General features: G+C 40.5%; 17 non-coding genes across 17 annotated transcripts; all 17 read right to left on the reverse strand.

The window, feature by feature from the left end:
- Positions 1–194: 194 nt before the first annotated feature.
- Positions 195–266, reverse strand: trnaq-cug (transfer RNA glutamine (anticodon CUG)). The gene has a single exon. It is a non-coding gene; the product is annotated as a tRNA-Gln (tRNA).
- A 197-nt stretch (positions 267–463) lies between these two features.
- On the reverse strand, positions 464–535 carry trnaq-uug (transfer RNA glutamine (anticodon UUG)). Its single transcript has one exon. It is a non-coding gene; the product is annotated as a tRNA-Gln (tRNA).
- Positions 536–1,769: 1,234 nt separating this feature from the next.
- On the reverse strand, positions 1,770–1,841 carry trnaq-uug (transfer RNA glutamine (anticodon UUG)). The gene has a single exon. It is a non-coding gene; the product is annotated as a tRNA-Gln (tRNA).
- Positions 1,842–2,153: 312 nt separating this feature from the next.
- trnaq-cug (transfer RNA glutamine (anticodon CUG)) lies at positions 2,154–2,225 on the reverse strand. The gene has a single exon. It is a non-coding gene; the product is annotated as a tRNA-Gln (tRNA).
- Positions 2,226–4,044: 1,819 nt separating this feature from the next.
- On the reverse strand, positions 4,045–4,116 carry trnaq-uug (transfer RNA glutamine (anticodon UUG)). Its single transcript has one exon. It is a non-coding gene; the product is annotated as a tRNA-Gln (tRNA).
- A 677-nt stretch (positions 4,117–4,793) lies between these two features.
- Positions 4,794–4,865, reverse strand: trnaq-cug (transfer RNA glutamine (anticodon CUG)). The gene has a single exon. It is a non-coding gene; the product is annotated as a tRNA-Gln (tRNA).
- Positions 4,866–6,877: 2,012 nt separating this feature from the next.
- Positions 6,878–6,949, reverse strand: trnaq-cug (transfer RNA glutamine (anticodon CUG)). Its single transcript has one exon. It is a non-coding gene; the product is annotated as a tRNA-Gln (tRNA).
- Positions 6,950–7,146: 197 nt separating this feature from the next.
- On the reverse strand, positions 7,147–7,218 carry trnaq-uug (transfer RNA glutamine (anticodon UUG)). The gene has a single exon. It is a non-coding gene; the product is annotated as a tRNA-Gln (tRNA).
- A 1,234-nt stretch (positions 7,219–8,452) lies between these two features.
- On the reverse strand, positions 8,453–8,524 carry trnaq-uug (transfer RNA glutamine (anticodon UUG)). The gene has a single exon. It is a non-coding gene; the product is annotated as a tRNA-Gln (tRNA).
- A 312-nt stretch (positions 8,525–8,836) lies between these two features.
- trnaq-cug (transfer RNA glutamine (anticodon CUG)) lies at positions 8,837–8,908 on the reverse strand. The gene has a single exon. It is a non-coding gene; the product is annotated as a tRNA-Gln (tRNA).
- Positions 8,909–10,691: 1,783 nt separating this feature from the next.
- Positions 10,692–10,763, reverse strand: trnaq-uug (transfer RNA glutamine (anticodon UUG)). Its single transcript has one exon. It is a non-coding gene; the product is annotated as a tRNA-Gln (tRNA).
- Positions 10,764–11,440: 677 nt separating this feature from the next.
- Positions 11,441–11,512, reverse strand: trnaq-cug (transfer RNA glutamine (anticodon CUG)). Its single transcript has one exon. It is a non-coding gene; the product is annotated as a tRNA-Gln (tRNA).
- Positions 11,513–12,196: 684 nt separating this feature from the next.
- trnaq-cug (transfer RNA glutamine (anticodon CUG)) lies at positions 12,197–12,268 on the reverse strand. The gene has a single exon. It is a non-coding gene; the product is annotated as a tRNA-Gln (tRNA).
- Positions 12,269–12,352: 84 nt separating this feature from the next.
- On the reverse strand, positions 12,353–12,424 carry trnaq-uug (transfer RNA glutamine (anticodon UUG)). Its single transcript has one exon. It is a non-coding gene; the product is annotated as a tRNA-Gln (tRNA).
- Positions 12,425–12,623: 199 nt separating this feature from the next.
- On the reverse strand, positions 12,624–12,695 carry trnaq-cug (transfer RNA glutamine (anticodon CUG)). The gene has a single exon. It is a non-coding gene; the product is annotated as a tRNA-Gln (tRNA).
- Positions 12,696–13,439: 744 nt separating this feature from the next.
- On the reverse strand, positions 13,440–13,511 carry trnaq-cug (transfer RNA glutamine (anticodon CUG)). The gene has a single exon. It is a non-coding gene; the product is annotated as a tRNA-Gln (tRNA).
- Positions 13,512–13,766: 255 nt separating this feature from the next.
- Positions 13,767–13,838, reverse strand: trnaq-cug (transfer RNA glutamine (anticodon CUG)). The gene has a single exon. It is a non-coding gene; the product is annotated as a tRNA-Gln (tRNA).
- Positions 13,839–14,906: the final 1,068 nt, after the last annotated feature.

Genomic DNA, 14,906 nt, shown 5'->3' on the forward strand with positions numbered 1-14,906 from the left:
CCGCAAAACACAAACACTCCAATAAATTGCGAATAAATCTTGCTCAGTCCCTGCAAACATTCAGAGCCTGCTCAAAAGCAGCAAAAGGGAATCAAATGTTCCACTTTGGTCACAAATGACTATTGTTGCTGCAGCCCTACAGAACTAGGTATCGATAGGTGATTAGCACCAATCAGGATAAAGGCATAATACAAAGGTTCCACCGAGATTTGAACTCGGATCGCTGGATTCAGAGTCCAGAGTGCTAACCATTACACCATGGAACCATGTGGGTATAGTTGCAGACGTAGATGGTGTCACAATTGTGTTGGGGGATCAAAGCCATGTAAAAGTGAAAAAGCAAGTTGGCTTCTCCCCAACTGAGAATCAAATGTTGCCCTTCGTACATAAATGAATATTGTACCTGCAGCCATACAGATTTAGGCACAGGCAATGCACCCATCACGATAGGTGCATAATAAAAAGGTTTCACCGAGATTTGAACTCAGATCTCTGGATTCAAAGTCCAGAGTGCTAACCATTACACCATGGAACCTATATAGCATGGAGTGCTACCGATAGCCAGGTCCTTAAGCATAAATGTATAAGGACATAGATATAGTCGGGACATTCTAAACTGAGATGATTGCATTCAAAGTCCAGAGTGCTAACCAATACATCATGGAAACCTGCAGCCCTACAGAACTCGGTATAGATAGGTTATTAGCACCAATCAGGATAAAGTCAAAATAAAATGGTTACACCGAGATTTGAACTCGGATCGCTGGATTCAGAGTCCAGAGTGCTAACCATTACACCATGGAACCGACACAGTACACCATACTACCTATATCCAGGTCCTTAACAATAAAGGTATACGGATATAGAAATAGAAGGGACGTTCTAAACTGAGATGATTGCATTCAAAGTCCAGAGTGGATTCAGATTCATTCACTGGATTCAGAGTCCAGAGTGCTAACCATTACACCACGGAACCATGTGGGTACTTTTGTAGACGAAGATGGTGTCAGCACATAAATGAATATTGTACCTGCAACCATACAGTTTTATGCACAGGCAATGCACCCATCAGGATAGGTGCATAATAAAAAAGGTCCTCTGAGATTTGAACTCAGAGTCCAGAGCACTAACCACTACACCATGGAATCTATAAAGTGTACAATACTACCTACATCCAGGTCCTTAAGGTTGAAGGTATAAGGATATAGATATAGTCAGGATTCAAAGTCCAGAGTGCTAACTAATACATCATGGAAACCTGCAGCCCTACAGAACTTGGTTTCGATAGATTATGAGCACCAATCAGGATAAAGGCATAATACAAAGGTTCCACCGAGATTTGAACTCGGATCGCTGGATTCAGAGTCCAGAGTGCTAACCATTACACCATGGATCCATGCAGGTACCCAGCTGAGAATCAAATGTTCCCCTCAGGACATAAATGAATATTGTACCTGCAGCCATACAGATTTATGCACAGGCAATGCACACATCAGGATAGGTGCATAACAAAAAGGATCCTCCGAGATTGGAACTCAAAGTCCAGAGTGCTAACCATTACACCATGGAACCATGTGGGTACTTTTATAGACGTAGATGGTGTCACAATGGTGTTGGGGGTTCAAGGATATGTAAAAGTGAAAAAGTAAGCTGGCTTCTCCCCAACTGAGAATCAAATGTTGCCCTTAGTACATAAATGAATATTGTACCTGCAGCCATACAGATTTATGCACAGGCAATGCACCCATCACGATAGGTGCATAATAAAAAGGTTCCACCGAGATTTGAAACCGGATCACTGGATTCAAAGTCCAGAGTGCTAACCATTACACCATGGAACCTATACTGCATACTATGCTACCTATATCCAGGTCCTAAAGGTTGAAGGTATAAGGCTACAGATATAGTAAGGATGTTCTAAACTCCCCCCAGATTTGAACTCAGAGTCCAGAGCGCTAACCATTACACCATGGAATCTATAAAGTGTACAATACTACCTACATCCAGGTCCTTAAGGATGAAGGTGGAAAACTATAGATAAAGTCAAGATTCAAAGTCCAAAGTGCTAATCAATAAATCATGGAAACCTGCAGCCCAACAGAACTCGGTATCAATAGGTTATTCGCACCAATCAGAATAAAGGCATAATACAAAGGTCCCACCGAGATTTGAACTCGGATCGCTGGATTCAGAGTCCAGAGTGCTAACCATTACACCATGGAACCATTTGGGTACAGCTGTAGACGTAGATGGTGTCACAATTGTGTTGGGGGTTCAAGGGCATGTAAAGGTGAAAAAAGGAAGTTGGCTTCTCCCCAACTGAGAATCAAATGTTGCCTTTAGTACATGAATGAATATTGTACCTGCAGCCATACAGATTTAGGCACAGATAAGGCACCCATCAGGATAGGTGCATAATCAAAAGAATACTGCGAGATTTGAACTCAAATTGCCAGATTCAGACTCCAAAGTGCTAACCATTACACCATGGAATCTATAAAGCGTACAATACTACCTATATCCAAAGATGAAGATATAAGGATGTATATATAGTCGGGATTCAAAATCCATAGTGCTAACCTGCAGGAAACCTGCAGCCCTCCAGAACTTGGTTTCGATAGATTATGAGCACCAATCAGGATAAAGGCATAATACAACGGTTCCACCGAGATTTGAGCTCGGATCGCTGGATTCAGAGTCCAGAGTGCTAACCATTACACCATGGAACCCTGCAACTACACACCTCGGACATAGCTGGTGTCACAGTGGCTTTACGGATTGAATCATACCTAAAGGTGGGAAAACAAGGGGGAATCTGCACAGCAAAGAATCAAACACGCCATTAAATTGCGGATGAATCTTGTTCAGTGGTTGGCACTGAAAGACGTAGATGGTGTCACAATGGTGTTGGGGGTTCAAGGGCATGTAAAAGTGAAAAAGCAAGCTGGCTTCTCCCCAACTGAGAATCAAATGTTCCCTTCAGAACATAAATGAATATTGTACCTGCAGCCATACAGATTTAGGCACAGGCAATGCACCCATCACCGAGAGTCCAGAGTGGTAACCATTACACCATCAAACCCTGCAGCTACCTATCTTAGACTTAGCTGGTGTCACAGTCGCTTTAATGATTTAAAGAATACCAAAAAGTGGGAAAACAAAGTGGAATCTGCACAGCAAAGAATCAAACACTCCATTAAATTGCGGATAAATTTTGTTCAGTGCCTGCTGAAGGACATAGATGGTGTCACAGTGGTGTTGTGGGTTCAAGGCCATGTAAAAGTCAAAAGCAATCTGGCTTGCTTTTTAACGTATTATTATTATTATTATTATTATTATTATTATTATTATTATTATTATTATTATTATTATTATTATTATTATTATTATTATTATTATCATTATTATTATTATTATTATTATTATTATTATTATTATTATTATTATTATTATTATTATTATTATTATTATTATTATTATTATTATTATTATTATTATTATTATTATTATTATTATAAGAAGGTATAAGAACATAGATATAGTAGTGAGATGATTGGATTCAAAGTTCAGAGTGCTAACCAATACATCATGGAAACCTGCAGCCCAACAGAACTAGGTATAGATAGGTTATTAGCACCAATCTGGATGAAGGCATAATACAAAGGTTCCACCAAGATTTGAACTCAGATCGCTGGATTCAGAGTCCAGAGGGCTAACCATTACACCATGGAAGCCTGCAGCTACAGACCTTGGACGTAGCTGGTGTCACAGAGGCTTTAAGGATTGAAGCTTACCTCAAGGTGGGAAAACAAGGTGGAATCTGCACAGCAAAGAATCAAACACGCCATTAAATTGCGGAAAAATATTTTCAGTGCCTGCTGAAAGACGTAAATGGTGTCACAGTTCAAGGCCATGTAAAAGTGAAAAGCAATCTGGCTTACAACTGAGAATTAAATGTTGCCCTTAGTACATAAATTTACAGATTTACAGATAGTACAGATTTATGCACAGACAATGCACCCATCAGGATGGTGCATAACAAAAAGGATCCACCGAGATTTGAACTCGGATCACTGGATTCAAAGTCCAGAGTGCTAACCATTACACCATGGATCCTATACAGTATACAATACTACCTATATCCAGGTCCTAAAGTATAAAGGTATAAGGATATAGATGTAGTGAGATGACTGGATTCAAAGATTCATGGCTTCATCATGGAAACATAGAGCCCTGCAGAACTTAGTATAGATAGGTTATTAGCACCAATCAGGATAAAGGCATAATAGAAAGGCTCCAATGAGATTTGAAGTCGGATCGCTAGATAGGTTATTAGCACCAATCAGGATAAAGGCATAATAGAAAGGCTCCAATGAGATTTGAAGTCGGATCGCTGGATTCAGAGTCCAGAGGGCTAACCATTACACCATGGAACCTATACAGCATGTAAAGCTACCCATATCCAGGTCCTCAAAGCTGAAGGTGTAAGGATATAGATATAGTAGGGACGTTCTAAACTGAGATGATTGGCTTCAAAGTCCAGAGTGCTAAAAAAACGCAATGGAAACCTGCAGCCCTACAGAACTATAGGAATCTATAAGTGTACAATCTATAATCTATAAAGTGTACAATACTACCAACATCCAGGTCCTTAAGGTTGAAGGTATAAGGATATAGATATAGTCAGGATTCAAAGTCCAGAGTACTAACCAATACACCATGGAAACCTGCAGCCCAACAGAACTAGGTATAGATGGGTTATTAGCACCAATCAGGATAAAGGGATAATATAAAGGTTCCACCGAGATTTGAACTCGGATCACTGGATTCAGAGTCCAGAGTGCTAACCGTTACACCATGGAACCCTGCAGGTTCCCATCTTGGACATAGCTGGTGTCACAGTGGCTTTAAGGATTCAAGGCCATGTAAAGTGAAAAGCAATCTGCTTGCTTTTTAACTGAGAATATGGCTTACAAGTGAGAATCAAATGTTGCCTTCGTTCACAAGTAAGTCTTCACAGAACTAGGTATTGATGGGTTATTAGCACCGATCAGGATAAAGGCATAATACAAAGGATCTACCGAGATTTGAACTGGATTCAGAGTCCAGAGCACTAACCACTACACCATGGAATCTAACTAACCACTACACCATGGAATCTATAAAGTGGACAATACTACCTACATCCAGGTCCTTAAGGTTGAAGGTATAAGGATATAGATATAGTCAGGATTCAAAGTCCAGAGTGCTAACTAATACATCATGGAACCCCACGGCTACATGTCTTGTATGTAGCTGGTGTCACAGTGGCTTTAAGAATTGCATACCAAAAGGTGGGACAACAACCTATATCCAGGTCCTTAATAATAAAGGTATAAGGATAACACACCATTAAAATCTATTTTATTTATCTCTTTTATCAACAAAGGTTCCACCGAGATTTGCAGAGAACCAAACACTCCATTAAATTGCGGAATAAATCTTGTTCCGTGCCTACTGAAAAGAAGCAAGCCGAAATCAAATGTTCACTTCGTTCACAAATAAATCTTCACAGAACTAGGTATAGATAAGTTATTAGCATCGATCAGGATAAAGGCATAATACAAAGGTTCTACCGAGATTTGAACTCAGATTGCTGGATTCAGAGTCCAGAGTGCTAACCATTACACCATGGAACCCTGCAGCTACACATGTCGGACACTGCTGGTGTCACAGTGGCTTTCAGGAGTCAAGAATACCAAAGGGTGGGAAAATAAGGGCTCAAGAATACCTCACAGTGGGAAAACACTCCAATAAATTGCAAATAAATCTTGCTCAGTCCCTGCAAACATTCAGAGCCTGCTCAAAACCAGAAAAAGGGAATCAAGTGTTCCACTTTGGTCACAAATGACTATTGTTGCTGCAGCCCTACAGAACTAGGTATCGATAGGTTATTTGCACCAATCAGAATAAAGGCATAATACAAAGGTTCCACCGAGATTTGAACTCGGATCGCTGGATTCAGAGTCCAGAGTGCTAAAAATTCCACCATGGAACCATGTGGGTAGAGTTGCAGACGTAGATGGTGTCACAATGATGTTGGGGGTTCAAGGGCATGTGAAAAGTGAAAAAGCAAGTTGGCTTCTCCCCAACTGAGAATCAAATGTTCCCCTCAGGACATAAATGATGGTTTGAACTCAGATAGCCGGATTCAGAGTCCAGGATGCTAACCATTACGCCATGGAAGCCTGCAGCTACACATGTTGGACGTTGCTGGTGTTATCGTGGCTTTAAGAACTAAAGAAACCTCACAGTGGGACAACAACGTGAAATCTGCACAGCAAAGAACAAACATTCATTCATTTTCTACTGCTTTTCCTCACGAGGGTCGCGGGGGTGTTGGAGCCTATCCCAGCTGTCTTCGGGCGTGAGGCGGGGTACACCCTGGACTGGTCGCCAGCCAACCACAGGGCAAATATAGACAAACAACCATTCACACTCACATTCATACCTATGGACAATTTGGAGTCACCAATTAACCTAGCATGTTTTTGGAATGTGGGAGGAAACCAGAGTACCCGGAGAAACCCCACGCATGCACTGGGAGAACATGCAAACTCCACACAGAGATGCCCGAGGGTGGAATTGAACCCTAGTCTCCTAGCTGTGAGGTCTGCGCGCTAACCACTAGACCGGCGTGCCGCCCGCAAAACACAAACACTCCAATAAATTGCGAATAAATCTTGCTCAGTCCCTGCAAACATTCAGAGCCTGCTCAAAAGCAGCAAAAGGGAATCAAATGTTCCACTTTGGTCACAAATGACTATTGTTGCTGCAGCCCTACAGAACTAGGTATCGATAGGTGATTAGCACCAATCAGGATAAAGGCATAATACAAAGGTTCCACCGAGATTTGAACTCGGATCGCTGGATTCAGAGTCCAGAGTGCTAACCATTACACCATGGAACCATGTGGGTATAGTTGCAGACGTAGATGGTGTCACAATTGTGTTGGGGGATCAAAGCCATGTAAAAGTGAAAAAGCAAGTTGGCTTCTCCCCAACTGAGAATCAAATGTTGCCCTTCGTACATAAATGAATATTGTACCTGCAGCCATACAGATTTAGGCACAGGCAATGCACCCATCACGATAGGTGCATAATAAAAAGGTTTCACCGAGATTTGAACTCAGATCTCTGGATTCAAAGTCCAGAGTGCTAACCATTACACCATGGAACCTATATAGCATGGAGTGCTACCGATAGCCAGGTCCTTAAGCATAAATGTATAAGGACATAGATATAGTCGGGACATTCTAAACTGAGATGATTGCATTCAAAGTCCAGAGTGCTAACCAATACATCATGGAAACCTGCAGCCCTACAGAACTCGGTATAGATAGGTTATTAGCACCAATCAGGATAAAGTCAAAATAAAATGGTTACACCGAGATTTGAACTCGGATCGCTGGATTCAGAGTCCAGAGTGCTAACCATTACACCATGGAACCGACACAGTACACCATACTACCTATATCCAGGTCCTTAACAATAAAGGTATACGGATATAGAAATAGAAGGGACGTTCTAAACTGAGATGATTGCATTCAAAGTCCAGAGTGGATTCAGATTCATTCACTGGATTCAGAGTCCAGAGTGCTAACCATTACACCACGGAACCATGTGGGTACTTTTGTAGACGAAGATGGTGTCAGCACATAAATGAATATTGTACCTGCAACCATACAGTTTTATGCACAGGCAATGCACCCATCAGGATAGGTGCATAATAAAAAAGGTCCTCTGAGATTTGAACTCAGAGTCCAGAGCACTAACCACTACACCATGGAATCTATAAAGTGTACAATACTACCTACATCCAGGTCCTTAAGGTTGAAGGTATAAGGATATAGATATAGTCAGGATTCAAAGTCCAGAGTGCTAACTAATACATCATGGAAACCTGCAGCCCTACAGAACTTGGTTTCGATAGATTATGAGCACCAATCAGGATAAAGGCATAATACAAAGGTTCCACCGAGATTTGAACTCGGATCGCTGGATTCAGAGTCCAGAGTGCTAACCATTACACCATGGATCCATGCAGGTACCCAGCTGAGAATCAAATGTTCCCCTCAGGACATAAATGAATATTGTACCTGCAGCCATACAGATTTATGCACAGGCAATGCACACATCAGGATAGGTGCATAACAAAAAGGATCCTCCGAGATTGGAACTCAAAGTCCAGAGTGCTAACCATTACACCATGGAACCATGTGGGTACTTTTATAGACGTAGATGGTGTCACAATGGTGTTGGGGGTTCAAGGATATGTAAAAGTGAAAAAGTAAGCTGGCTTCTCCCCAACTGAGAATCAAATGTTGCCCTTAGTACATAAATGAATATTGTACCTGCAGCCATACAGATTTATGCACAGGCAATGCACCCATCACGATAGGTGCATAATAAAAAGGTTCCACCGAGATTTGAAACCGGATCACTGGATTCAAAGTCCAGAGTGCTAACCATTACACCATGGAACCTATACTGCATACTATGCTACCTATATCCAGGTCCTAAAGGTTGAAGGTATAAGGCTACAGATATAGTAAGGATGTTCTAAACTCCCCCCAGATTTGAACTCAGAGTCCAGAGCGCTAACCATTACACCATGGAATCTATAAAGTGTACAATACTACCTACATCCAGGTCCTTAAGGATGAAGGTGGAAAACTATAGATAAAGTCAAGATTCAAAGTCCAAAGTGCTAATCAATAAATCATGGAAACCTGCAGCCCAACAGAACTCGGTATCAATAGGTTATTCGCACCAATCAGAATAAAGGCATAATACAAAGGTCCCACCGAGATTTGAACTCGGATCGCTGGATTCAGAGTCCAGAGTGCTAACCATTACACCATGGAACCATTTGGGTACAGCTGTAGACGTAGATGGTGTCACAATTGTGTTGGGGGTTCAAGGGCATGTAAAGGTGAAAAAAGGAAGTTGGCTTCTCCCCAACTGAGAATCAAATGTTGCCTTTAGTACATGAATGAATATTGTACCTGCAGCCATACAGATTTAGGCACAGATAAGGCACCCATCAGGATAGGTGCATAATCAAAAGAATACTGCGAGATTTGAACTCAAATTGCCAGATTCAGACTCCAAAGTGCTAACCATTACACCATGGAATCTATAAAGCGTACAATACTACCTATATCCAAAGATGAAGATATAAGGATGTATATATAGTCGGGATTCAAAATCCATAGTGCTAACCTGCAGGAAACCTGCAGCCCTCCAGAACTTGGTTTCGATAGATTATGAGCACCAATCAGGATAAAGGCATAATACAACGGTTCCACCGAGATTTGAGCTCGGATCGCTGGATTCAGAGTCCAGAGTGCTAACCATTACACCATGGAACCCTGCAACTACACACCTCGGACATAGCTGGTGTCACAGTGGCTTTACGGATTGAATCATACCTAAAGGTGGGAAAACAAGGGGGAATCTGCACAGCAAAGAATCAAACACGCCATTAAATTGCGGATGAATCTTGTTCAGTGGTTGGCACTGAAAGACGTAGATGGTGTCACAATGGTGTTGGGGGTTCAAGGGCATGTAAAAGTGAAAAAGCAAGCTGGCTTCTCCCCAACTGAGAATCAAATGTTCCCTTCAGAACATAAATGAATATTGTACCTGCAGCCATACAGATTTAGGCACAGGCAATGCACCCATCACCGAGAGTCCAGAGTGGTAACCATTACACCATCAAACCCTGCAGCTACCTATCTTAGACTTAGCTGGTGTCACAGTCGCTTTAATGATTTAAAGAATACCAAAAAGTGGGAAAACAAAGTGGAATCTGCACAGCAAAGAATCAAACACTCCATTAAATTGCGGATAAATTTTGTTCAGTGCCTGCTGAAGGACATAGATGGTGTCACAGTGGTGTTGTGGGTTCAAGGCCATGTAAAAGTCAAAAGCAATCTGGCTTGCTTTTTAACGTATTATTATTATTATTATTATTATTATTATTATTATTATTATTATTATTATTATTATTATTATTATTATTATTATTATTATTATTATTATCATTATTATTATTATTATTATTATTATTATTATTATTATTATTATTATTATTATTATTATTATTATTATTATTATTATAAGAAGGTATAAGAACATAGATATAGTAGTGAGATGATTGGATTCAAAGTTCAGAGTGCTAACCAATACATCATGGAAACCTGCAGCCCAACAGAACTAGGTATAGATAGGTTATTAGCACCAATCTGGATGAAGGCATAATACAAAGGTTCCACCAAGATTTGAACTCAGATCGCTGGATTCAGAGTCCAGAGGGCTAACCATTACACCATGGAAGCCTGCAGCTACAGACCTTGGACGTAGCTGGTGTCACAGAGGCTTTAAGGATTGAAGCTTACCTCAAGGTGGGAAAACAAGGTGGAATCTGCACAGCAAAGAATCAAACACGCCATTAAATTGCGGAAAAATATTTTCAGTGCCTGCTGAAAGACGTAAATGGTGTCACAGTTCAAGGCCATGTAAAAGTGAAAAGCAATCTGGCTTACAACTGAGAATTAAATGTTGCCCTTAGTACATAAATTTACAGATTTACAGATAGTACAGATTTATGCACAGACAATGCACCCATCAGGATGGTGCATAACAAAAAGGATCCACCGAGATTTGAACTCGGATCACTGGATTCAAAGTCCAGAGTGCTAACCATTACACCATGGATCCTATACAGTATACAATACTACCTATATCCAGGTCCTAAAGTATAAAGGTATAAGGATATAGATGTAGTGAGATGACTGGATTCAAAGATTCATGGCTTCATCATGGAAACATAGAGCCCTGCAGAACTTAGTATAGATAGGTTATTAGCACCAATCAGGATAAAGGCATAATAGAAAGGCTCCAATGAGATTTGAAGTCGGATCGCTAGATAGGTTATTAGCACCAATCAGGATAAAGGCATAATAGAAAGGCTCCAATGAGATTTGAAGTCGGATCGCTGGATTCAGAGTCCAGAGGGCTAACCATTACACCATGGAACCTATACAGCATGTAAAGCTACCCATATCCAGGTCCTCAAAGCTGAAGGTGTAAGGATATAGATATAGTAGGGACGTTCTAAACTGAGATGATTGGCTTCAAAGTCCAGAGTGCTAAAAAAACGCAATGGAAACCTGCAGCCCTACAGAACTATAGGAATCTATAAGTGTACAATCTATAATCTATAAAGTGTACAATACTACCAACATCCAGGTCCTTAAGGTTGAAGGTATAAGGATATAGATATAGTCAGGATTCAAAGTCCAGAGTACTAACCAATACACCATGGAAACCTGCAGCCCAACAGAACTAGGTATAGATGGGTTATTAGCACCAATCAGGATAAAGGGATAATATAAAGGTTCCACCGAGATTTGAACTCGGATCACTGGATTCAGAGTCCAGAGTGCTAACCGTTACACCATGGAACCCTGCAGGTTCCCATCTTGGACATAGCTGGTGTCACAGTGGCTTTAAGGATTCAAGGCCATGTAAAGTGAAAAGCAATCTGCTTGCTTTTTAACTGAGAATATGGCTTACAAGTGAGAATCAAATGTTGCCTTTCGGTCATAAATGAATATTGTACCTGCAGCCATACCGATTTAGGCACAGGCTATGCACCCATCACGATAGGTGCATAATAAAAAGGTTCCTCCGAGATTTGAACTCGGATCACTGAATTCAAAGTCCAGAGTGCTAACCATTACACCATTGAACTATACAGTATACAAAACTACCTATATCCAGATCCTAAAGATTGAAGGCATAAGGATATAGATATAGTAAGGACGATCTAAACTGAGATGATTGGATTCAAAGTCCAGAGTGCTAACCAATACATCATGGAAACCTGCAGCCCTAGGTATAGATAGGTTATTAGCACCAATCAGGATAAAGGCACAATGCAAAGGTTCCACCGAGATTTGAACTCAGATCGCTGGATTCAGAGTCCAGCGTGCTAACCATTACACCATGTAACCCTGCATATACATGTCTTGGACGTGGCTGGTGTCACAGTGGCTTTAACGATTCAAGACTACATCAGGGTGGGAAAACAAGGTGGAATCTGCACAGCAGAGAATCAAACACACCAGTAAAATCTCTATTATCAACAAAGGTCCCACCGAGATTTGAACTCGGATCGCTGGATTCAGAGTCCAGAGTGCTAACCATTACACCATGGAACCATGTGGGCACTTTTGTACACGTAGATGGTGTTGGGGGTTGAAGGCCATGTAAAAGTGAAAAGCAATCTAATTGCTTAATAAAAAAGGTTCCACCGAGATTTGAACTCGGATCACTGGATTCAAAGTCTAGAGTGCTAACCATTACACCATGGAACCCATACAGCATACAACGCTACCTATATCCAGGTCCTCAAGGTTGAAGGTATAAGGATATAGATGTAGTAGGGACGTTCTAAACTGAGATGATTGGATTCAAAGTCCAGAGTGCTAACCAATACATCATGGAAACCTGCAGCCCAACAGAACTAGGTATAGATAGGTTATTAGCACCAATGAGGATAAAGGCATAATACAAAGGTTCCACCGAGATTTGAACTCGGATCACTGGATTCAGAGTCCAGAGTGCTAACCATTACACCATGGAACCCTGCAAGTACACACCTCGGACATAGCTGGTGTCACAGTGGCTTTAAGGGTTGAAGCATATCTAAAGGTGGGAAAACAAGATGAGATCTGCACAGCAAAGAATCAAACACGCCATTAAATTGCCATTGTTCAGTGGTCGGCAACCATTACACCATTGAACCCTGCAGCTACTCAACTTGGACATAGCTGTTGTCACAGTGGCTTTCAGGATTCAAGACGACATAAGGGTGGGAAAACAAGGTGGAATCTGCACAGCAAAGAATCAAACACTCCAATAAATAAATCTTGTCCAGTCCCTGCAAAAATTCAGACCCTGCTCAAAAGCAGCAAATGGGAATAAAATGTTGCAATAAAATAAATAAACAAATGAATATTTTGGCAGCAGCCCTAGAGAAGTAGTTATAGATCGGTTATTTGCACCGATCAGGTTCTACCAAGATTTGAACTCAGATCGCTGGATTCAGAGTGCAGAGTGCTAACCATTACACCATGGAAGCCTGCAGCTACACTTGTTGGCCGTTGTTGGTGTCACAGTGGCTTTAAGTACTCAAGAATACCTCACAGCGGGAAAACAAGGTGGAATCTGCACAGCAAAGAATCAAACACTCCAATAAATTGCGTATAAATCTTGTTCAGTGCCTGCTGAAAAGCAAGCCGGAATCAAATGTTCACTTTGTTCACAAATTAATCTTGACAGAACTATAGATAAGTTATTAGCACCGATCAGAATAAAGGCATAATACAAAGGTTCCACCGAGATTTGAACTCGGATCGCTGGATTCAGAGTCCAGAGTGCTAACCATTACACCATGGAACCCCACAGGTTCTCTTTTAGGACGTAGCTGGTGTCACAGTGGCTTAAAGGATTCAAGAATACCTAATGGTGGGAAAACAAGGTGGAATCTGCACAGCAAAGAACCAAACAATCCATTAAATTGCAGATACATCTTGTTCAGTGCCTGCTGAAAAGAAGCAAGCCGGAATCAAATGTTCACTTTGTTCACAAATTAATCTTGACTGAACTATGTATAGATAGGTTATTAGCACCAATGAGGATAAAGGCATAATACAAAGGTTCCACCGAGATTTGAACTCGGATCGCTGGATTCAGAGTCCAGAGTGCTAACCATTACACCATGGAACCCTCCCAGGAGACCCTTCAGTGTGGTTAGTGTCACATTGGTGCTGAGTGCGTGAAGACAAATGTACAAGAGGTTTGCAACAGTGACCTACTAGTCTGACCTCTCTCATGTTCACATGCCCCCAGTGATGTGAAAGACAAACCCCTCCAGTCATTTTCAAAGCTAACCTATGTTTAAGTGTACCCAGATTTTAAATTGTAGTTAACATAAATTAAAATTATAAACTTGAAAAGGGTACAATATCTTGATATAAGAGGCTTTTTATCAAAGTCTGACTTTTTAAGCTTATGTTATTTGTATATTATTTGTGTTTCATGAAGCTCTTCTACTTCAAGGCTGTCAGTATGTTGACATTTTAAGTAACTGGGGACTTGTTACATTTAGTTAACGCATTGACAGAAATACACATTTAAATACGCTACATTATTTCATGTAAAAAGTAATAAAAAATAAAGGTGTAAGGTGAAATAAAAAAAATCAAATAATAGTGTTGCATAACATTTCCACCAAACAACTTGATTATCTTGCATGCATCTTAATAAAATAAAATACACTAATTCACCACAATATGCATTACATAAGTATTAATAGTAAACTATATAAATATACACACACATATATATAAAGTCTTAATAACTTTTAGGAGAACCTCGACTAAATGTAAATGCCTACGAGCTAGCATTCAAACAGCTAGCTAGATAGCAACAAGTGCTAAGGCAGTTCTGCTGTGTTGTGTTATTATGACACGGAAATACAATAAAATACAACGCAATTAGGCATGCGTACAATAATTAAAATGTTAACAGTTAGCATTCAAGCACATTACAAAAAGCATATCAAAAGCATCAACGCAGTATGTATTTTACATAACAGTGCAATTGTATTCAATTTAATATGACAATACCGGCTAAAATGCTCACGGTTAGCATGCTAGCCCATAGCAAGGTAGCAATAAGTAACGAATGTGTCCTGAATGAAGTCAGCATTTTGACATTGGAATGAGTAGATGTTGACAATTTAGGCCACTGAGAATTGCTACAATGAGAATTTTTTGGCGCAAAATTATGGAA

The sequence above is a fragment of the Doryrhamphus excisus genome, linkage group LG20 (genome assembly GCF_037039965.1).
Source record: "Doryrhamphus excisus strain RoL-2023G ecotype Guam linkage group LG20, RoL_Dexc_Guam_v1.1, whole genome shotgun sequence".
Lineage (NCBI taxonomy): Eukaryota > Metazoa > Chordata > Actinopteri > Syngnathiformes > Syngnathidae > Doryrhamphus > Doryrhamphus excisus.